Below are 24,274 nucleotides of genomic sequence, written 5' to 3' on the forward strand. Positions count from 1 at the left end.
ATTAATATTTCCCAAGATGTCACCCATCCTAGTCCTACTTGGACTCAATTGCACTTAACTAGGTGAACTTAACGTTGAGGGAAAGTACATAAGGAAACATACTTGAGTCAAACTAGTACTAGAATGGGTGGTCTTCCAAGAAGTTTGGATGCCTTCACTCTTGTGAGCATCACCTAGATACAATAAGTTTTAATTAGACGTTTCATGCTCATGAATGAGCGATGGATTTTTGTAAACCACGATTCATGAAATATAAGTCAATAAAAATGGAATCAAAATCACATAATTGAATATTTATAAAATATCCTATTAACTATGAACAACACATTTAAGATTGATATATGTATATGTATATGTGTACATACACATATACATATACATATACATATATGTGTATAGTTATTAATATTTTTTAACAGCTGTCTACAATTATTATTATTTTGGGTTTAGGATTACGCTAAATACAACTTCTAACAGTAGAAAATTGTAGAAGATTGGGATACATATACATATATATGTATAGTTATTAGTATTTTTTAACAGCCTGTCCACAATTATTATTATTTTGGGTTTAGGATTATGCTAAATACAACTTCTAACAGTAGAAAATCGTAGAAGATTGGGAGAGTGGAAAATCTTCTTGCTGCCCACATGCTTAAGCTGGAGCATATCGGCATTCAGGTACTCTTTCTGTAAGAAGTCACAAATAGAACTTTACGTTTACACAGTTTTATCATTATGCTTGTAAAGATTCGTTGCGTGTTATTCTCCCTTAATAACCCACTAACAATGTTTTTGCATTAAGCCTGTTTTTTAATGATGTTTGTTTTGGCTCATGTATGAGTTAGCTGTAATGATGGTGTATCTCTTTATTTTGTTTTTTTCCAATAATCTGTCTGGATTTAGACTTTAGGGTTTAATCTTCAAATCTGTTACAGGATCTACTCTGGTATTTAAGATCGAAACTTATCATAAGGGTTTAGTGTCTGTGTTTTAGGCCTAATTAGGGTTTAGAGTTTAGCATTGAAATTTATATGCCTAGATTTAGGGTTTAGGATTAAAATCAATTTCATAGTTCATGGTTTAAGGCTTAGGGTTTGGGCTTTGAGTCTGATTTTTTTTGGGTACTTTCCATTGGTTACATAGGAAATCGTTACGTTCTACCAACTTCACAATATAGTCTGTACACATGTGAGACGGGAACGAGTTACTACGTTAGTGAGTATCCGAGACTTGTTGATATTTTACAGTTTCAGGTTGGGAATGTGTCATCATCTTAGGGTTTATGGTTTGGAAAATCATTTTAGCGTATATTTATCCATGCTTCCTGCAGAAGTGTAGTCTTAAAATAAATAATTGATTTTTTTCATTCTTTCTACCCTTTTCCTTTGAATTGCAAAGAAAAATTAGCAGCTGCCTTGTTCAGTGAGTCCCCCACAGTTGCCACATTTCTAGGGATGGAAAGATTCAGCTGACAAAGCATTGGTAAATGTAATTCCATTTTCAAGGAGAATATGGAGAGGGGTTACCTACTTTTCATGCCAATTTTCAGTTGTGAAAATGTACCATACTAAGGGAAGGGGGATACATTGCTGTGTTGAATTGCTTGAGTTAACTGAAGCAGAAAACCAGATAAACTGGGTTAGAAAGTTTGGTTAATATGGTCATTGATAGAAAGAGATATTTGCAAATTTGAAATTAGGAAACTTGCAAATCAATTTTTTTCTTTCAAGGTTGGTGCAATAACCAATTGAGTCCTTGTATTGATTTCCATATGTAGGGACCAGGGTATTCTCAGTCATTTGCAATCATGTAGAAATTCAGAATTTGAAGTAAGAGGAGAATAGATTATAGGTGCCACAATTTAAATATGAACTGGAAATTAATTAGAGTTGGTGCATTTTCCATCATATATAATGCTCTAAATAATCCTTCTAAAAAACCTTTACGGTCATTTTAAGGCTGCCACATTTCTTCTCTCTGTAATTTGTAATGACATTTAAGTAATGTCTTTTTGGTTAATGGGATGTATGCAGCATACAATTTCTTTTTCCAATGTTTAACTTGATCCATACACTTTCACGAAGGAGTCACCTATAATTTAATTTTTTTTTAACATAAATGAATTTCACAACCTAATGATCTTGGCAGGTATTATCAATAAGATCGATTTCTCTGTACATAGTGCCATGATAACTAAGGGTTGTCTCTATCACCAAGGATATATAGATGTCTCAAAAAAACAGTTTCTTTAATTGTTTATTTTTCTAGTGTGGTAGAGACTAAGGAATTCATTTGATTGTGATGGTATGATGAAAGTTATCTGACAGTTGCTGGTTTACTGTTTTTCTGCTGCTGGTGTCATTGTAGAGTTTTTTGTGAGGACTGTTGTGTGCAGTGTGAGTGCAGAACCTTGTTCTACACCTCGCGATCCTGCAACTTTACGGCTATTTGTTCATGTGATATCTCATAAAAGTTTAGATTCAATATGGGGGTTTGGCTCCTTATTGAAGAGGCAAGCACCAAGCACTGATACATGGAACGATATGTCTCACTATGCTTGACCAGGTTTTTACCTTGGTACAGATGACTGAACACTGGTGGTGACTGAAAATATTGCATTGTGAAATTGCAAATGGAATGTGATTTGGGCATTAGTTGGATGTGACCTTGAAAATCAGAGGATCAGTAGCACAGTTTAATATTTTTAAAGGCTCACCATCTTTTCCTTCTCACAATGAAATCAAGAATTTTCAAGATGAGGCTCTGCTCTCTCTAAAGTGAATTGTGACTGACAGATGCATTGAAAAATAGGAACTTGCAGGGAAAATTGTATCTACAGCACATTTTTGAAACAGATTCAATGTTGGTGTTCTTTAGTTTGAGATGAATGTGGACAGTGTTGTACATACATTTGTTTGTAGTAGTCAGCATATGAACTATATTATAATGGACCCAAGTAATCCTCTTTCAATGAATTTGAGAAGTTGAAGGATAATTTTCTGCCTGTTGAATGTCAATGATGGCTGTTGGATACATTTGAATAAGAGAGCTTGAGGGAAATTTTGGACTTAAGTACATTTTGGAAAGAGATTCTGTGTCGATCCAACTTGGTTTGAGAGGAAAGCATTGTGTTTGTTTCCAAGGAAAGAGGTTTACTTGGATCCACTAGAATACAGTTCAATGTTGACTAGTACAAACAAAAGTCTGTGCATAACTATTAGTAGCAAAGAATTGGGTTTCTTTAGTTCACTCTTATTTTTAAATGAGAGAATGTTGGCATCCTATTGTTTTTCCCCATGTAGTGCACTCCATAAATCTTTTCTGTGTCTGCATTAAAGACGAGTGCTGATTTTCTTGTAAGTTATTAGTCCTACATTGGGATTATGCTGGAACTGCCTTTTTGAGAGCAATTTTACTCTTTTCTATCCTCACTGCCTAGCTAGGTAGGGAGCAAGATTGACTTACAAGAAGTAGGTAATCGCACAAGTACTCCAAGATCTCATTAATATTGTCATATTTACTGGCTCTCCAATTATAATGTGTTGCATAAAGAAAATCTTGAATAATGTAAACTCTTGAATATTAGGAAAATGTTCTTTACAATGCAGTTGATGCAGAGGACGTACAATAGACATATATTGCGACACTTTCACCAGTACTTTTTTTTCTGCCTGCATTGCCAATTTTTCTTTTCAATAAGCATGCTGAGTTTTATATCAATTGAGAGGAGCTATGTGGATGGTCCTTCCAGTCCAGCTTAATTATTAAATTAACTGTTGAATTACTGCTTCCAAGGTATTCAATGATTTCACAAAATACAATCTAGAACCATTCTCAATAATCGTAAAAAGTTTTATTAGGAATGTTTCTTAGTTTATGCTTTAAGGCATCACCACAATGACAGCAAGGAGGGTTGTAATGGAGTTGATGGATTACAAAATCCTCTTCACATAAATTCGGCGATCATATACATGTCAAACCTTCATTACGCTTTATTGTGGGTGATGATAGTGAGTTTATACACAAATAATCTAACATAAAATGGTATAGATATCTTAAATATATCTACTGATATTAATCTTGAGGTGCCTATCTAACCTGTTGCATGCCATGAAATTGATATCTCATGACATGTTTTAGATTAGATGAACATTTAAGATATCTATTCTAATTTGAGGACCCAAAAAACTGTGTAATAAGGTGCTTTACAAAAGAGAAAGCTCATAGGTCTTAATGTTAGGGGTAAATGAATTATATAATATTTTTCAATATATTAAAATCAAATTGTAAGGTACCACATGAAGTCTTTCTTTCCCTCTCAAGATTGAAGCACATCGTAGCATCATTAACTAAAAACTTCAACAAATTAATATTAGAGAAAATCCAAGTAATTTTTTCTTTCAAAACATTATATGTAATGTCATGTTCACACATTTCAAGCAAATTTGATGTATATGAATGGGAGTACGCGTCAATACCTAGAACTTTCATCATATTTAAGGGATGCCATATGCATCTATAATTTTCATACATTTTTTTAATTACTTTAGGAGGTCTAGAACTCAAAACATTTTTTGGCGAGTTGATAAAGGGGAGTTAGTAACTTCTTTCATTTATAGGTGCACGTGGGTTTGGATTTAGAGAGTTAGCCCTATAAGGCCTTCACACACTTGTTGAAAATATGACTCAAGTGAATCAAACGGAGGTCAAGGAATGGTAAACACCTAGTTGTGACCAATAACTACCAGAAATTAATTAATAAAAAATAGGGATATTGGATGTAAAAGTCAAATGAAGTTTCATACATTAAATCATTATGATCAAAGCATTACCCAAGCGAAATTTATTTAATAAATTAGTTATATAAAATTAGCTTTCCCAAGTCTTAAATAAAAGTGATTGTTTTAAATGTCGATTGTTGTAGATCTAGTAATTTGGGATCTTCATTGGATGCATTTGTTCGATGATTAAAGTTTGTGATGAGCATCTTGTGGAGCTTCATCAATCATCTATATGAAAAGTAATAAATGAATCTTGTCACATGTATAGGCCAAACTAATAAATAAAGCAACCAATTCAAGAATTAACCTTGATTAAAGAGTTGAGATTAAAAAAAGCATGATTTTTGAAATTAACAATGAAAGTTTATGAATGTAGCTTCATTTGCAATATGAAGATATTCAACTATAAATCGTGTCTGCTGATCCAATCTTTTGCTCTACTATCACATATGATATGGTGGAGATCTAATGGATTCAAATGTGACTAGTTTGTTGTCTAGGCAAAATCTTGCACCTATGAACTTGACTTAATATTTGTGGTTCTAACTTTTGTTGGGACATTGATCCTCACAATTTGGGTTTTCAAAAATTTACTCACCTATGTTACCTAAAGCTTGGTGGTGTAATGGTTAAAATTAGGGTTTTACCAATTAAGATAATAAAACCACTAATCTTACTAAATTAACCATTACATTGAATGAGGGGTAAATTCAATCAATCTAGCCATAATTCAATTTATCAAAATGACTGAAATACCGATTAGATTTGCTTGTTTATTTGCCACCCCCTTTTATTTGAAATTTGGATAATTGAAGTGAATTAGAAACAACAATGCTACAAACATCAAATAGAGCCACACACATAGATTTGAGTAGAAGAAGAGGATTAAAACCTATTGCTGGAAATTCAGGTTGAATTGTCGGGACTGTGGTGGTAGGTTGCCTTGGTCTTGTAACTCTCTAATAGGCAAGCGAGATTTTTTTTGGATCAGGGAGACACACTAAATCCACTGTAGGAAGATTGGGCAAAATTCTCGGGATTATGGTGGTAGGTCGTCCTGGTCATTTGTTTTTTGCTCCTTAAAATTTGAATCAGTTCATCCTTGTCAATTTTGTAAGATAAATGATTGAATGAGAGATAAATGAAGTCTCTCATTCAATCATCTATCATATCGATTATTAAAATGAATAAACTCAAGCATTCAATTGATAAACATTCCTTTTATATTTACTATTCATTATCATAGTATCCAAATTTGATAATCTATTTGTATTCACCGATTGACAAATCGAGTTAACTCTTGCAAATAAGACTTAATGATTATCAGTTAGACTATCGTTTAATATTGAGATTAGTCTATGTTTGCACCGATTAAATATCAGGTAATATATTAAACTCACACCGATTATAACGGGTGTTAAAGATAGTGTTAATATAACACCGTTTGGCATACACTGATTATATAGGGTGGTAAAGATAATGTTAATATAACCTTGCACCACCGATAATTATCGGGTGTTTGAATATGCACCGGTTGGTAAATAAAACACCATGCACCATTATCGTGAGGGGGCACGATCAAGTGATGTCTTGATTGGCCATGTCCAAAAGACATGGCCGGTCAAGGCATCGCTTGACCGTACCCAACCCACTATATATGCCAAATGACATGGCCAATCAAGGCATCGCTTGACCGTACCCAACCCACTATATATGCCAAATGAAATGTGTGAGAATGGACATTGAAATTTATAAATGCTCCTCTCCTGCCACATAAAAGAAGACAGTCAAATTTATATAATAAATCAGTAATAGATAAAACAAAATATTAAAGTAGAATATAATTTGCATATTGAATGTAAATTGAACATCATTTACATGGTATCAGAGCTATAGTTAAATCGAACCTGAGGCTGTTGAATTTTACGTAAAATTCAAATCAAGTATATATTCAACATCACAATCCTATCAATGGCTAGCGCTATCAGATTTGAAGACAAACTCGCAGGGGGTGATGACTTCTCTACATCGAAATTCAGAATTCAAATGATTCTAAAAGAAAATAGAATCGAATCATTTGTAAAGACTGAAACTAAAGAACCTGAGACTGAACCTGACAAAGCAATTTGGAGAGAAGGAAATGATAAGGCTATCAAAATCATAGTTGATGGGGTAAGGAAACATGAAACAACTTTCGACATGTTCAAAGCACTTGAAGACGCCTTTGAGATATCCAATGCCATTAGAACCTTGGCTCTAAAAAGAGAGATAAATCACATAGCCATGTTAAAAGGAGAATCAGTCAATGCCTACTTCATGCGAATATCTACCTTAAGGGATGAACTGACAACCCTTGGATATGAGATCCAAAGCAAAGAATTAACCCTCATTGCTCTAGATGGGTTGCCTAGCATCTGGGAAACATTCGTCGAAGGCATCAGTGCAAGAGACAACTTTCCTAAATTCGATAGGCTAAAGGCTGTCTATCTCCAAGAGGAATCAGGGTAAAATAAGAAAGGGATCAAACAAAAGAATATAGATGAAGACCTACAAGTTCTAAATACGAACTCAAACAAGAAAGGCAAGCAGAAGCAATTCAGGAAGAGAAAAGGTCGTCACAACAATAACTCCTTCAAGAACGATCTCTCTCAAATTCAGTGTTACAGATGTGACAAATTTGGGCACTATGTTGCCAAATGTCCAGAAAGAGCTAAACAAGCCACATTTGCCAAAACAGGAAAATCCAAAAGGGAAGAGGACTCCGAGAAGTATGTGCTCTATTCAACACTCACAAATCAAGCATCAAACAAAGTGAACTCCTAGGTAATCGACAATGGCTCATCTAGACACATCACAGGATTCAGAGAAGTACTAGACTTCATGAAAGAGGAGAATGATGAGGAGGTAACCATCGGAGATGACTCTACACACCCTGTCAAAGGAGTTGGAAACTACACCATCAAACTAAAGTTAGGTGTATCATTACAACTTAGAGGAGTGTTATATGTTACAGGCATTAAGGGGAATCTAGTCTCAATATCAGCACTGGAGGACAATGGATATAAAGTGACCTTCATGGACAACAAAGTATTGGCTTGGTCAAAGAACTCATCCATCAAGAAAGATAAAATAATTGGTCAAAGACAAGGCTACTTGTATGAGCTATGCACAGAGCCCAACTTAGCCCTAATTCATGAAACTACAGATGCCAATGAAATCTGGCATAGAAAACTAGGCCATCTAAATTTTAGAGCTTTATCATCAATGGGAGACCTTGTCACAGGTCTACCTAAGCTAAAGCAATATCATTCAGAGGTATGCACAAGATGTTCCCTAGGTAAAAATACTAAAGGTGCTTTTCAGAGTAGTACTAGGAAAACAAGTAAAATTTTAGAGTTAGTTCATTTTGATGTATGTAGACCAATGTCGGTAAATTCATTGGGGGGATTTCTGTATTATGTAATATTTGTTGATGACTACTTTAGGAAAACCGGGATCTACTTTCTGAAGTGTGAAGAATCAGAAGAGATCCTTAATAGGTTTAAAGAATTCAAATCACTAATAGAGAACTACTCAGGAAACAAAATTAAAACCCTAAGAACTGATAATGGGGGGGAATACACATCAGAATTATTTAAAGAGTTTTGTAAAAATTCAGGGATTAAGAGGGAGTTAACAATACCTTACAACCCTCAACAAAATGGGATAGCGGAAAGAAAAAATAGGACAATCGTTGAAGCTGCCAAAGCTATGATTCTTGATTAGAATCTAAATATAAATCTTTGGGCAGAAGCAACTAGCACTAATGTATATATTCAAAACAGATGTCCTCACTCTCATCTTCAAGATAAGACCCCTGAGGAAGTCTTTACTAAATCAAAACCGGATATAAGCCACCTGAGGGTTTTTGGATGCCCTATCTATATTCATGTACCTAAGGAGAAAAGATTAAAATTATCCTTCTGGAAAAAGGGGAATCTTTGTAGGATATAGTGAAACCTCCAAAGCCCACAGGATATATATACCTGGTCAAAAGAATATTGAACTAAGTAGGGATGTGATCTTTGAAGAAAACTTAGCCTTCAAAAGAGCCCAAAGCTCTCTAGATCCTGAAGTCTGTATCCCCATCCCTAGCTTAGATAGAGATCCTACTCCTGAGCTTCAAAGGGAGAATCTTGAGAAAACTATGAGTGAAACTCAAAGTCCACCTAGAGAAAACCTCAAGAAAAGACCACTATGGGCCACCAAAACTGTAGAAGAAGCTCAAAAATTTGTTGCTCCTTTAGGAACCTTCAGAGAAAGCAAAAGGCCTAATAAATTCACTAACTATGTTATCCTTATGAATGATCTCTCTAAAGTTGAACCAAACAATGTATCAGATGCACTTGAACATCAAGTATGGAAGGATGCCATGTCTGAATAGTATCAATCCATTATGAAAAATGATGTTTGGGAGATTGTTCCTAGGCCAACTAAGAAATCAGTGATTTCATCTAAATAGCTTTTTAAGATCAAACATGTTGCAGATGGCAGTATTGAAAAACACAAGGCCAGATTTGTAGCTAGAGGGTTTTCACAAAGGGAAGGAATAGATTATGAAGAAAATTTTGCATTTGTTGCCATATATACATTAGTAAGAGCTGTATTAGCCATTGCAACAACAAAAGGGTGGAAGGTACACCAAATGGATGTTAAGACAACTTTTCTAAATGGTGAGATCTCAGAAGAAGTCTACCTAGAGCAACCTAAAGGTTTTGAAATTCATGATGCAGAGTCTCATGTGTGTAGACTCAAGAAAGCTCTCTATGGGCTCAAACAGGCTCCCAGGGCCTGATATGAAAGAATTGACACCTATCTCTTAGGGCTAGGCTTCTCCAAAAATGATGCAGATCCTAATCTCTACTACAAAAGAAATAAAGGTGATATGCTAATATTGATTTTATATGTTGATGATTTATTAATCACAAGAAATGATCACCTTATAGATCAATGCAAGAATGATCTATCCAAAGAATTTGATATGAAGGACTTAGGACTCCTTCATTACTTTCTAGGATTGGAGGTATGACAGAATTCTGACAACATTATACTAAACCAAGGAAAGTACACCTTGGATATTTTGAAGAGATTCAGATTGCTAAACTGTAGACCCATGACCTCTCCTATGGAAACCAATTTACATAAACTTAAAGAAGCAACAACAGAGTCACCACCCACTGATCCTACTCAATACAGACAGATGATTGGGTACCTGATGTACCTGGTAAATACAAGACCAAATATCTGTTATGTAGTTAATGCTCTAAGTTAGTTTATGTGTGAACCAAAGGAGATACACCTGGTTGCAGTAAAACACATTATGAGATACCTACAAGGTACCCTAAACCTTGGTCTCAAATATGAGAAAGTTGATATAGACCTACATGAATTCACAGATTCAGATTGGGCTGGAAGTGTGACAAACAGGAAAAGCACTTCAGGGTGTTGTTTCAGTCTAGGTTCAACCATGATATCTTGGATTAGCTAGAAGCAGTCTTCAGTAGCTCAAAGCTCCATCGAGGTAGAATACATCGCAGCTTCTATGGCTGCCCGAGAGACAGTATGGCTTAGGAAGTTGCTTGTGGGGTTGTTTGGAGAACCTATGAAACCCACTACTATACACTGTGACAACCAGAGCTGCATAAAGTTCTCAGTAAATCCAATGTTTCATGACAAATCCAAGCATATTGAGATTCCATACCACTATGTGCGAGATATGGTAGACAAGAATGCAATCCAACTAGAATATGTTTGTATAGGAGATCAAAGTGCAGATATTCTGACCAAACCGTTTTCCAGAGTGAAGGTTGATCACTTCAGAAAAGGTTTAGGTATGATAGAAAGGTAATTTGCTTTGTAATCTGTATTTGCATATCTATAAGATGTTTAATGTGTAAACCTCTTTGTCATGATAGGACATCTCTGGATTTTATCCCCTGGGCTCATATCTAAGAGACGACGATCTCTCAAGATAATGAACACTTGTATGGAGACATTATAAGGTGACGATCTTATAATGTCCAAACCAGTTATCATGTTGGATCTCTGGTGGATCATGGATGAAGTCATGATTGTGTTATTGTAAAACATTCATATGAAGTGTTAGTGCACTTACCATAACCTGGATAAAGGTGAGAATTGAATATTTTCTCATATGATTATCCTTAAGTATTACGTGATTAGGTAATACTGGTGTCACGTGCTGAGGTGATATCCTGTCATCACAAGACTAATGTGATAGACATTTTGTATCACGTGGTTAGGTGATACTTCATATCTCGTGAGTAGATGATATGATCCCCTAGAAAATTAAATATGTAAAGGAATGCTAACCATCAGTTGAATTGTGATGCTTGATACACTACTCTTATTTATCTTACCTAGCTAAGAGGGAGTGTTAATGTATAGATAGCTTCGGTAAGATAAATGATTGAATGAGAGATAAATGAAGTCTCTCATTCAATCATTTATCATATCGATTATTAAAATGAATAAACTCAAGCATTCAATTGATAAACATTCCTTTTATATTTACTATTCATTATCATAGTATCCAAATTTGATAATCTATTCGTATTCACTGATTGACAAATCGAGTTAACTCTTGCAAATAAGACTTAATGATTATCAGTTAGACTATCGTTTAATATTGAAATTAGTCTATGTTTGCACCGATTAAAGATCGGGCAATATATTAAATTCACACCGATTATATCGGGTGTTAAGTATAGTGTTAATATAACACCGTTTGGCATACACTGATTATATCAGGTGTTAAAGATAATGTTAATATAACCATGCACCACCGATAATTATCGGGTGTTTGAATATACACCAGTTGGTGAATAAAACGCCATGCACCATCATCGTGAGGGGGCACAATCAAGTGATGTCTTGATCCGCCATGTCCAAAAGGCATCGCTTGACCGTACCCAACCCACTATATATGCCAAATGAAATGTGTGAGAATGGACATTTAAATTTATAAATGCTCCTCCTCTCCTGCCACATAAAAGAAGACAATCAGATTTATATAATAAATGAGTAATAGATAAAACAAAATATTAAAGTAGAATATAACTTGCATATTGAATGCAAATTGAACATCATTTACAGATAGGGGTTTGCCTTGGGTCAAACCTCGGTTTAGAAATTAACTTTTAAATTGAAATGATAATGGTAAAAGAAATGCAATTGAATTGCAACAAGATGCTTTCCTTTTGAGGGAAAGGCTAGATCTAAAATTGAATGCTTGTAATTGAAGTGTATACTTTGATGAAGCTTTCTTGAATCCTCATACAAGGTTTTTAAGATGTCATGTAGAATGTCTTCATAGAAGTTTGATCATGGATGCCATCTTGCATGCTTCAACTTGATTTCACTTCTCCTTTAATGCTTGATTGCTTACTCACTTGAATGGAATTCACTAGAGTGTAATTCAACTTAGATTAGATGGTTTAGGTTTTCAAATGAGAGGGGTAGGCCTTCTTTTATATTTGATTGTTCAAAAACTATTTGAATTGAGAGGACTAGGGCGCTTTGGTGCCATGGTCTTAATAATCAAGACTCAACTTTGGGGAAGAGATAGAAGAGAAAGTGAAAATGTAGGTTTTTGGAAGGTGTGAGCAGAATCAAAGCAATCATCAAGCATCAAAAGATGGAACACCAAGGTGAGGTCTAGGCGAGGACAAAATTGTTTGCAGATACAATTTATAGTGCTACATTTAGCCTCCACTTTAGCGAGAGTATGAGACTGCATCCATATTCAAGATAAAGTACAATGTTGTATTGAAAAACTTTCACCAAGATATCAAAGAGACAAGACACACTAGGACCCTAGGGACATTCAGATATTACTACTCTAATATCGAGATACAAGGGACAACACGTGAAAGGGAAAGAGAGAGCATGACAATATTGGCCTAGAAGGATTTGCTTACCATGAGTCATGAAAAAAAAAATACCAAGTTACAAAGCAAAATGCTCAATTTGCAAAGTAACTTGAATATTGAAAACATGTCATTAGTGTGTGCAAAAAGTGTAACATTGAGCGAAGTGTATACCCCCACGTTAAAGCTACTGTGTATGCCTTATCAGGAGCAATGGATTTAAGGTAGCATGCATCCAAAAGACAAGCACGTTGCCACAATGAGATGCTCTCAAGAAAGGACAAATCAAAAGATAATGGTCGCAAAACATATAGGAAAAAGGCACATAAGGGATCCAATAACTTTAGGGCAAGTAATGCATATGAATGATAAATGCATTGATTTGACCTCATCCCCCAAAGGTAGTGGAACTACAAACACAATAGAAGAAGAGCACAAGAGATAACAAACAAATGTCTTTTTGAGTCAACATGGAAGAGACCAAAAATAGATCTCAAAGCTTTGCATCGTCCCCAAGTAGACAACACAAGAGCACATTTACGAACAATAACACATGTACAACATAACATATAGACAACATACAAAAGAATTGAGATACAAATAGAGGAATGCCACAATAGATTCAACCTCTTGATTACCTTGCACCAATAGAGTAACATGGGTCATCCAAAGAGAACCTAACATAACACATAAACATATCAAACAACACACCATGGGGGAAGAACATTATGAACAAGCAAACACACAAAATAGAATCCATGACATGAATGAAGCTAGTCAAGAAAATCATCTGCCTCCCAATCTTTCTTAACATCATTTAGGGATGGTGGACAAGATGCAAGAGGAGCCACATCAAGCACGATAGATGGAGCTACTGCAAGTTCCAAACAAGGACCATGTTGTAATGATGAATTACTTTGTTTGTCCCTAGAAGCTAGGGTTAATGCTTTTGAAAAATGTGAAGATAACTCATGATTAATCTCAACAAGCTCATACACATCATAAGAATTATTAAGTTCAACATTGTTAGCATGAAAAACATTATTATCATCTAAATTAATAAAAATAGGACCTTTCACATGAAAAGAACTTGAACCATCACTTTTCTTGAGCATTTTTAACTTAGGTGATATGAGTTTAACTTCCTCCCTAGGGTTTGATGAAGGTTGAATAAATGAAACCGAGTCAAAGTTTTGTGTCTTTGGGGAGGAAATGGTTTGGGAAGCAAGCTCACGAGCCTTAGCACAACATCTTCGTCAACGTTCTCTCGCACAACGATTCCCTTTAGTTTTAGTCGAGACTTGCAAAGGTTGAGGATCAATCGACATAGGTTTCTTTTCTTCCCTTATAGGGGAAGGAACAAAAGAAATCCCAATAGGTTGAGAGATAGATGATGCCAAACGCTTTTCTTTGTAGGACGTAGGAGGTGGGATTGAAGCATATATAGGAGGAATAGGAGTAGGAAGAAGACCAGTTCCATTACGAGGAGGAGGAATATCCATGGGTGTAGGGTCTCTAGGTTTACTGAAGGCCATTATCATCTCATTTTTCCATTTTTGATAAGACAAGAAAAGGATGTCATTTCAAGGCTTGAAGGGCTCAGTTTGTTTAGGCGAAAAGTAATCAAGAGTTAATTGTTATAATAGTGCCATTATGAGAGAATTTCAAACATTTATGAATTTTAGAAGGGATAATTTTCATGGAAGAGAGCCGAGGATGTCCAAACTTCACACAAAATTGATTCGATGTAGGAATCATAACAAAGGTGGCATCTAAGCACTTAGTACCAACCTCAACGGGAAGAGTAATAGAACCAATAGTAGGGCAAGAAAAACCATCATAGATTTATCATATGTTACTTGATGCAATTGTTGAGTAAAAATATATTCTTTAGTAATCACATTCACATTCACCATACATATTGGATCAATGAGCACTCCTCGTGAGAGTTTATCTTTGATCTTCGCAGTAGTATATAATGGGCTATCAGGTGCAACAATAGTCTCACTAGGATTGAAGGCAATGCATAATTTTTTTTTAGGTTTGTCAATGAGGCTCACACCATTATTAAATTATACACCAAGGTCATTAGGGGAGAAAGCAAGTGGCTCAGACTCAACAACATTGATAGAATGAGAAGGCAATGAGTTGGTGAAAAATTGGAGGTTTTAGTTAGGAGGGGCTACAAATTTATTCCCTTTGTCATTCACACTAGTTACAGATATAGTATTGTTATCAGTAAAGTCTTGAATGCTATTCCTCAACTAGTAGTATTTCTTTGTATCATGATCGGGTTGACAATGATATTGGCAAAAAGCTTTAGGATCATTAGAAGCTGACAATGGTTTAGAATGGTCAATTGGCTTAATGGGAGGAAGTTGCAACACATTAGTGTTAAGGTTTGATCAGATCTAGAGGTTATGGTATTTTAATTTTTCTATATAAGATATTGATCACAAAGTCTTCATAATTTCTTCTTGAATATTAACATAGACACAGACACACACAGATATATATATATATATATATATATATATATATATATATATATATATATATATATATATATATATATATATATATATATATATATATATATATATATATATATATATATATATATATATATATATATATATATATATATCAATTTGCAGAAATTATAATATCAATACTGATGATATGGAGAAGTAAACAATATAAAGAGATTGTAATGCAGATCAGATTGGTATATATAATGTTGCTGATGTATACTTAATCCAACGATTCCAAAATATATATTTTGCTGTAACTTGTTCGACACTTATTGATTACGATTCTTCCCAAGTCATATTGAAACGGTTTTATATATAAAACAGTGTGGAGACATGTCTCCGTAGGGACATGTCTCTACACGAACATAGTCCGCATAGAGACATGCCTCTACATAGACATGTCCACGAATTGTTATCGGCTGTTTATTTTCGATGACTAACATCGACACACATTGTGATATAATTAAGTTTGATACACATTACAATATAATTAAGTTCGATACACATTATCGAACCGTGGTTACATCAAGGCATTACTAATGATATCGATATCATAGTATGTTGTCATTGATAGCATAGTATGATATCGATATCATTAGAATGGATATCGATACTCAATATCGATCTATGAATTATTATCAACAATGCGATAACATTGTCAGCATGATTATTATTATTGAATAAGAGCATGATTTACATCATTAGCAAGATTAACAATGGTTGTATTTCAATTATGTATATATGTATATATAATATACATCTACAATATTAAATATAATATATGATTATTGAAATACAAAGAAAAGATAGTAATCAAATGCTCAAGGCCGATAAGCCACTTATGCATTTGATTTCATCGATAGGAGTAATCCGATCGAAGCTACAAATCATTAACAATTAGCATTCATTAACTTCAACATTATACTATGCAAAGACTCAAAAAGAGGAGTTAATTCTTTTCTAAAGTATTTGGATAAAGGGGCCACACCTGGTATCATAACTGCCACATGGGTGTTGATGTTGTCATTTATGTTGGTGAAACCTTTGTTGGGTTTGAACTTCATAAATGATTGTTGAGCACTCTAATTCTTATCAATTGAAGCCATTGAGGAGGATGATTCAAATTGACTCACTTGAAGCTCATAATTGTGAAGCATTGCACACAATCACCTAAAAGATGTAAACTTAGAAAATATAAGCTTATCTCTTATATCCTTTTGTAAATTAGCAATAAAAATTCTTTCAACATCATGATCGGGCACAAGATAAGCAATTTGTGAATGCAAATGTTTATATCTACCAATAAAATCGGTCACTTTTTTTTTTAACTCCTTGCTTACAATGAATCAAATCAGTCAAAGTAATCTTATGACCAATGTTATTTTGAAATTGTTGAGTGGAAGCATTAGCCAATTGTTGAAAAGAAGTGATAGAACAAGGTGACAAAGAACTATACTATTGCAAGAATTTATCTCTAAAAGTTTGAGTAAATAATTTTTCCATGAGTCTTTGATCATGAGAAAAATCACTAGACAAAGTTTGAAATGTCTCCACATGTGTCAAGGAGTCACCTTTTCCATTGTACAACTCCAATTGGGGAATTTCTATATGCTTAGGAGGAACCGCAAACAATCTCATGAAATAGTGGGCTCACTACATCAAATGTGGGAACATTGAACTTGGATTGTGTTAAAGAAGCCAATTGGTATTGTAAGGATGAAACAATTTGAGCTAGATTATTGATAGTTGGTTCGGTGGATGGATTGGAATTGGACATATTGGATTTTGATGGAGGAGTAACATTGCTGTAAGTAGAAGTTGGGAATAAGGAGGGGGAACATTATAGTATGTCGGGATGAGATATGGTTATGAAACAAATGGACAATTCATGGAAGGAGGTATGCAAGAATATTGATTAAGAGGATTTCCCCATGACTAACATGTGTAGGATTAACATTTTGTGTGGAAGTCTTCATGATAGAAGATGTAAATGTAGGCACACTAGGTAGGGATGTAGGCATAGGAATAGAATGGTTAACTTGGCTAGCAGGTTGAGAATAACCAAGGACTTTGGCACAACTTTTGATTGACACAATATTGGTATCAACAACATGAGAAAGGCCACACAATAAATCCACACCTATCTTATCACTTTGCATTATTTTTTCCAATCCTTCAATCAAGGGGATTGCCTCACTATCTGGGTATTGTTGACCCATCCATTGTCGAATATTTTAAAACTCATTATCAATCTTCTCCAATTGCTCAATAGTAACCCTATTTAGTGATTCATCCTCATCATGAGAAGTATGAGGTGAATGGGGTTATGTGATGTCATTTGTTGGATTAGAGGAGGCACCAACATTCACATGGAAAATGTTAGTCAATTAAGGCTCCATATCCTTAGTGTTTAAACCTTGGGAAGCCCAAGTCTATAACTTCTTCTCACTGGAATATTGTATGTAGGACTAAGGGTAACAAAACTCATGCGCAAATAGGGAAAATTGAATGTAAATATTTGAAACAATGATTAAACAATGCAATTCCTTTGTAAAATGATTGATTAACCAACAAATTAAACAAAATGAATTATGATGTTGAATATTAGACGCATCTAAATCCGAATGTATAACATGCCATAACAATCAAATTTGAAAACACGATTACAAAAGTAAGCAACCCACAAGTCAATTTTAGAATAATACATTAAGGTTTTTATGAAATTAACCTCTAAATTTATGTGATTCAATTGCATATATGATTTATGAGTTCAAATGTTAATGTTTAAGTGCATACAAATCGAATTTGAGACAATAAATCATAGATAAGCATGAAGCAAGTTGTGTTCACCAAAATGTGTTGGTGAGGAAAAAATAAGGTTTCACCAATTAAGATAATAAAACCACTAATCTTACTAAATTATCCATTACATTGAAAGAGGGGTAAATCCAATCAATTTAGCCACAATTCAATTAGGAAAAGGGTTGAAATACTTATTAGATTTACTTGTTTGTTTGCCACCTACTTATACTTGAAATTTGGATGTAAATTGTAAAGTTTAGGGCTAAGCAATGGATAATTGAAGTGAATAAAAACTAATAGAGTGCTACAAACATCAGACATAGCCACAAATATGGATTTGAGAAAAAGAAGAGGATTAAAAATTGTTGTTGGAAATTCAAGTTGAATTGGCGAGATTGTGGTGCTAGGTCACCTTGGTCCTATAACTCTGACAGGCAAGTGGGATCTTTTTTGGATTAGGGAGATGCACTGATCCACTATCGGAAGCTTGGGGAAAATTCTTGTGACCGTGGTGGTAGGTTGCCCTGGTCCTTCGCTTTTCACTTCTTCGAAATCTGATCTTATTCCTTGTCACCAATTCCATTGGAATCTTTGATTCTAGCTTCTATGTCAATTTCTGGCATAGAGAGAGAGAGGGAAAGAGGTTGTGGATAAGCGTTTGCCTTGGGTGAAATCCCGATTTAGAACTTTACCTTGAAATTGAAATAATAATTGTAAAGGAAATGGAATTGAATTGCAACAAGATGTTTTCCTTTTGAGGAAAAATGGTAGATTGGAATTGAATGCTTGTAATTGAAGTGTATACCTTGATGAAGCTTGCTTGAATCATCAAACAAGGGTGTTTTATGATGTCATGTAGAGTGTCTTCATAAAAGTTTGATCATGGATGCAATCTTGAATGCTCGAACTTGACTTCACTTCTCTTTCAATTCTTGATGATATTTTGATTGCTTACTCACTTGAATGGAATTTTCAAGAGTGTAATTCAACTTAGGTTAGAAGGCTTAGGTTTTCAAATGAGAGGTGTATGCCTTCTTTTATACTTGATTGTTTGAAAACTATTTGAATTTTCAGAGCAATCTGAAACGAGACCTAAATTCTCGCTCACTTGAAGTGACCATGATGAGGACCAAATTTGGGCCCTAATTGAGAAAATCAGGGTGCTCTAGCACCCTAGTGCCATGGTCCTAAGAATAGGACTCAACTTTGGGGAAGAGACAAAAGAGAAAGTGAAAATTTAGGTTTTCAGAGGGTGTGTGCATAATCAAAACAATCTAGGCATTGAAAGATGAAACACCAAGGTGTGAACAGATTCAATAAGCCCCTCTCAGGTTTTGAGGTTTTTCTTTACTCAAAAGCATTGTAGGGTCTTAGAGTTTCTTTTTTGTTTGTCCTTGGGAGCTAGGGTTGATGCTTTTGTAAAAATGTAAAGATAACTCATGATTAATCTCAACAAGCATGAACAACATTATCATCATATAAATTAATAAAAATAGGATCTTTAACACGAAAAGAACTTGAACCATCATTTTTGTTGAGCATTTTTAACTTAGGTGATTTGAGTTGAACTTCCTCCCTAGGGTTAGGTGAAGGTTGGATAAATGGAACCAAGTAAACATTTGGTGTCTTTGGGGAGGAAATGGTTTGGGATGCAAGCTCGAGAGCTGTAGCATGACATCTTCATCGTCGTTCTCTCACACAACAATTCTTTTTAGTTTTAGTCGAGAATTGCAAAAGTTGAGGATCAATTGGCATAGGCTTCTTTTCTTTCCTTATAAGGGGAGGAATGAAAGAAACCCCAATAGGTTGAGAGATAGATGATGCCAAACACTTTTTTTTATAGGACGTAGGAGGTGAGATTGAAGCATATATAGGAGGAATTGGAGTAGGAAGAAGATCGGGTCCATTACAAGGAGGAGGAATAACCATGGGTGTAGGGTCTCTAGGTTTACTCAAGGCCATTATCATCTCATTTTTCCATTTTTTATAAGACAAGAAAATGACGTCATTTCAAGGCTTGAAGGGATCAGTTTGTTTAGGCGAAAAGTAATCAAGAGTTAAATTTGCACGCTTCACTATGGGTCGGTCAAGGTTACGATTAATTGTTATAATAGTACCATTATGAGGGAATTTCAAACATTTATGAATTCTAGAAGGAATAGCTTACATGGAAGAGAGCTAAGGATGTCCCAACTTCACACGAAATTGATTTGATTTAGGAATAATAACAACAGTGACATCTAAGAGAAAAAACATGTCTCCCACCTAAGTTGTGAGTTTGGAAAAATCCCCTTCCACCCTCAACGGCTCTCTTGCACCTGAGTTCCCTCCTAGTGTGGTTGTAGACTCTAGTTTTGTTGGTGTTTTTTGTAGTGTGGTCGTTGGTGCTCCGCCTGACACTTTCAATGTGCCTTGGTCTGCGCTCTCCCCTCCCCTTGCTAGAGCTGTTGGGTCTGTGTGCGATGCTGGTGTAGGAGCACTTACTCATCTAGATGCCTCATGAAGTCTTTTACATTTGTCTTTGGTTGTAATGTGTTGTCAAAGCTATGTAAGGTCCTAAGGACCATTTGGAGTCAGTCCAAATCACTTTGTATGGTTATTGAAGCCATTTAGGCTCATAATGACCTATGAGGTCTTGGTCAAACATGGTCGAGCTTGAAAAATATCCGTGATGAGTAGAAATGGTGTAATTAGACTCATATTGTGCATGTATTGGGGGTCATTCATCAAGTTTTGTGGTCACATTGACAAGTTGGTCAAAAATTATCATCTTGACAAAAAGTTGTCATGCAAAAAATGCAATAGAAGTTATCAAAATGCAAAATGGGTGGTTAGAGTTAGTTGGAGTCAGTTTGGGGGTTGGTTTTGGATGTAGATAGTATATATTTGAGTGTGAGGGGTCGAATTAAGTTTGGTTGGTGTGTTTTGAAGAAAGAAATCAATAAAATGTTGACATTTTCCTTAATTATCACTGTTTTTTTGAATATTGTAGTTTGATATTTCTTTAGTTTCATGGTGAAAGTTATTTGTTTTGATCAGAAAGCTATTGGATATGATAGGGTAGTGAGCTAACTTCATTATAGTGTTTGTGGCATTTGATTTCATTTCTATTTGAAGGAGAAATCATAGTTTCCTTAAAACTGTCAAAACCCTAACTAGGGTTACCCGTTTTGGTAAAATCCTTGTAAATTTTGTTTCAGTCATTGGATTTGGCTATAACTTGGAGAAAAGTTTTGTAACTAGGCATTCTAAGATCTGACTGGAGTGATTGTCTTAATGATTATTCTTGGGAAATTTTTTGATTAAGGAAAAAATAGGTTTTGAGGGGACTCGAAACCCCAAACAACAGGTTTTGAGGGGACCCGAAACCCCATAGGTTTGGAAGGGACCGAAAACCCTAAGATTTTACCAGGATTTGGAACCCACAAAACAACGTTGCCAAAATGAATGATCATAAAAAGCCCAACAACCCAACCACAACCAAGACTGAAAAGAACAACCCCTAATACATAAATAAGGGTTTTACAAAGGCTCCCTTAATCTTCAACTGATACCATGGGTGTTTCCAGGCACCCATAAACTTGAAAGACACCAGATTACAACAGGTTGGCATACATACACAATCTGAATACAAAGGGTTTTGAAAGGCTCCCCTAACCTTCACCCTAGGTTTTGAATTGGCTCCCAAAACAAACACATACGGGTTTTCCAAGGATCCCTTAACCTAGAACAAAGATCTCAGGTTTCCAAAAGCAAAACCTATCCTTAACCAAAAACAAAGACAACAACAAGCCAGATTGGGCCCTTGAAAACTAGCAACAACTAGCTTGCCTATGGGTTTTACTAGGCTACCACAACCTGAAAACGGAACACACACCATATGATCCCAGACAGAATTAGGAGGGTTTTGAAAGGCTCTCTCAACCCACGAAATAATTAGGGGAGCAAGGACAAAGAGTACCTAGACCTTACCGTGAAGACCCCCATGAAAGAAATGACAAGCAACCTCAACCAGCAGCTCGAGAAGCAACATCAACTGAAATGCCTCGTCACTCCAGCTCCCCACCTCAAAAGGAAAGAGGTCCACCTTAATAGGACAAGGAAGAAGGTGGATCGACAACCCCGAAAACCCTCTCGCAACAAACAAAAGCCCGACCACTCCCAACCACCAAATCTCCACCTCAATAGGAGAAAGGGCCACCTCAGACAAGCAAGGAGGAGAGCATCCCAGAAGCCCAAATATATCAATCATGGGCCAACACAGACAAAGCCCCTCCACCTCAATAGGAGGACAACTGGGATCACAAAAAGTCCCAAAAGACCAGAGACAGAGCAAAAACAATCCTCGCCAAAAAGGAGACATTATTAGCATCGAGGAAAACCACATAATACTGAGAAAAAACAGGCTCCTAGCCACCAAAACGTTCTAGAAAGACCCCACATTTGCCGAAGATACTAGGAAAGGAGAAAGAGAGGAAGCAAGGGGGGTCAAAAACACTGACACCCGAAACAGGGTCAATAAAACCCCCAGACACAACACCACCACAAAACACAAACCCCCTCCACCCAGCACCAACCAAGCCCCAGCCGACAACGCTGCCAAAGGGCCTCCACGCGAAGACAAGGCCAAGAAAGGGTCAGTTGTAACCAAAAACCCCTGCAGCCGTTGGAAAAACTAGGGGAAAAGGCCTTAACCCCCCCAAAAGAGGGAAGAGCAAAAACTTTTGGGCAGAGAGAGCACCCAGAAAAGTCGCCCCAGCCACAAGTCTGAGATCCTCATCACTGTCTTCATCTGAATCGACGCCATTATCCTCTATCGAAACCCTAACACCTGCACCTCTCCCGCCGCTCCCTTTCATCGCCATTATTCTTGGGAAAGTTATGAATGACTCTTTTTTTGCATTTCATACTGAAAATCAAACAATCGTGAACAAGAAGTTGTTGATGTTTTGAAAGTGTTCCAATGCAAAGAGGGTTTTGAGAGACCAATGGAAGGTAGTGGGGGTGTGGACAAGTGTTCCAACCATACTCCAAGGAGTGGCAAGGCCAAGCAATCAAGCAACAGTGGAATGAAGTGACTGTCCTAAGGAAGGAGTTGTGATTATCACACTATGACAATAAATTGAGGTCCTACACTTTGCAAGGTTAGGAAGGAAGTTAGTGTTGGGTTTTTTTGTCTGAGAGGTAAGTGGAAAGGTCCTCTTCAATCATTAGTAGTTCATGGAAGACCCTTGGTGAAGGATTAGTTTGTATTGATGACTGTCCCCTTTGTTCCATATTGTCTCAGTCCTAATGTTCAGTCAGATCCTCTTTCCAAATGTGGTCATTGTAGAAGCCCACTCTCATTGTGAGCCAAGTGAGAAGGGTGTCAATGTTGTGTGGGGTTCCTTTCAGTAAATCTCAAAGGGAGTTTGGGGATTAGGAACTTTGGTTATGTTTTTGTCTATCAATAAAATTTATTCTCAATGCAAGAGTCAAATTGGTGCCAAGTGGGTTGTAGGAGTCAATGCCATGTTTGGTTTCCTTAAAGTATGTGTTGTTCAATGTTGGTGTTGGTGGTCTATTGAAGTATAGTAACCCCTTGAGATTATTTTGAAGGTTGAGAAGAGAGATAGGATGGGAGGAGCCCATTGTTGTGAAATATGTCCAAGGTGAGTTTTGTGTGAACCCTTAGCCTCTACATCAAATGCTCCTCGGGTGGATGGTGATGTTGTCGTTCCTCATGGGGGTTTTCCTGGTGCTAACCCTTCTACAATACCCCCTCGTGTTTGAAATAATGGCACTCAGGTTTTTGGTGATTCCTTTCATCTGGGTGATGTTGATGGCAACCTTACTGTGGATGCTAATGCTCTACCTCAACCTTCCTTTACTGGGAAGCGCAACTTTGCTCGTGTGGCTAGATGTGCTGCCCAACCCTCCAAAGGGGTCCGTCCTCTTCCTTGTGCCAAGTCCTCCTTTGTGGTGGTTTGTGGACAAGATGTTTTGGACAACATTGGGTTTTACCAAAGCCGTGATTTGGTGTGTAGATTCTTCGGGCTTTGGTCGTGTTTACTAGATCTTCATTCTTGGCTGAGTAACTTATGGAAGCCTTTGGTTGCTCAAGATATTGAACTCTTTCCCTATGCTAAAGGTTTTTTCGTTTCTTCTTTTACGTCTTCAGCTGGTCATGACCAGATTTTGGGCAAGATGCGGGCCTAGGGAGTTCGTGCTCCCTCTCTGTTAAGCC

General features: G+C 36.1%; 1 long non-coding RNA gene across 1 annotated transcript; it reads left to right on the forward strand.

Annotated features, from left to right (window-relative positions):
- Window positions 1-503: 503 nt before the first annotated feature.
- Window positions 504-3,535, forward strand: LOC131036124 (uncharacterized). Its single transcript, XR_009104057.2, has 2 exons — window positions 504-681; window positions 2,371-3,535. It is a non-coding gene; the product is annotated as an uncharacterized LOC131036124 (long non-coding RNA).
- The last annotated feature ends 20,739 nt before the right edge of the window (window positions 3,536-24,274 follow it).

This window comes from Cryptomeria japonica, chromosome 4, assembly GCF_030272615.1.
Source record: "Cryptomeria japonica chromosome 4, Sugi_1.0, whole genome shotgun sequence".
Taxonomy (NCBI): domain Eukaryota; kingdom Viridiplantae; phylum Streptophyta; class Pinopsida; order Cupressales; family Cupressaceae; genus Cryptomeria; species Cryptomeria japonica.